The 948-nt window shown below is 35.7% G+C and overlaps 1 protein-coding gene across 1 annotated transcript in view; it reads right to left on the bottom strand.

Annotated features, from left to right (window-relative positions):
* The window catches only part of LOC144971610 (uncharacterized), a 38,002-nt gene extending 37,297 nt beyond the window's left edge, over positions 1–705 (bottom strand). The window contains exon 1 of the mRNA XM_078912682.1: positions 369–705. The gene's annotated coding sequence lies outside the window, so the exon portion shown is untranslated. The remainder of the gene's footprint in view (positions 1–368) is intronic.
* Between the last annotated feature and the right edge of the window lie 243 nt (positions 706–948).

Raw genomic sequence — 948 nt, 5'->3', positions numbered from 1 at the left:
GACACTTTTTCCGTAATCTTTTCAATAAACTTTTTTAAAAACCTGTGTTTTAGCGGCGGCGCCATTGAAACAGACGTAAACCCACACGATTTCGCGAGGAATGAATCATGAAAAATTTACGATATAATTTCAAACACAACTTTTGAAATTCATCAATGATTGTCTAGTACCGAATGTTTTTTGATAGAAAACAAATGCATCTTCAAATCTAAACTGCTTATTGACGGTAAGCGGTAAGTTTTTAAAATTTTTCTGTTCAACCGAATGATTGTAAAAGTTAAAGAAGCTATTGGTACCACCGGCGCAGCTCTCTAATTAAAAATTAAAATTTTTGAATTTTGTTGGGATTCTTCCCCCCGTATATTTACCTTTCTGATGTTGTTTAGTCCGTTATCCCTTTTGGTGCGATTGGTGAGACGACAACGGAGATGGTAGGCTATCGAATATATAGATCTAATATCAGTAATCCCATTGAATTCACTTTTTGTACCCACGAACACTCCACTTTGTGACATTTGAGGCGGTGCTTGGAACCTTTCCAAACGTTGAATCTACGAATGAAATACAATGTTCCATATCTGCAATGTATATCATCAATTTTGAATAGTTTGGTGAGAATAATCCAGCTAACATTTTGCACTCGTTTATGAGGGTACTTTTTTATCACTGAAGCCGTGATCAAGGAAGATTTTAGAATCAGATGTTTATGTCAAGGTCATTAGAAGGAAGATTAGATCGCATATATTTTGAGCATGCGCGCATTCACGAATATCGACAATCGACAAAACTATAATTTTTATAATCGAAACAATGGTTGTTATGTTTGAGTTAAGGAAGGGGAGGGGGTTACAGGTTGGAACAAGAAATAATTTATATTTAAAAAATATAGGTCAGTGCATAAAAGCTGAAAGTAGAGAGTGCGGATGGTGGGGGAAGGAGGTCATTCAT

The sequence above is a fragment of the Berghia stephanieae genome, chromosome 4, assembly GCF_034508935.2.
Source record: "Berghia stephanieae isolate SIO BIC M18660-M18661 chromosome 4, UCSD_Bste_1.3, whole genome shotgun sequence".
Lineage (NCBI taxonomy): Eukaryota > Metazoa > Mollusca > Gastropoda > Nudibranchia > Aeolidiidae > Berghia > Berghia stephanieae.
Note: the sequence above shows the minus strand (reverse complement) of the source record. Positions and strands in the feature narration are given on the sequence as shown.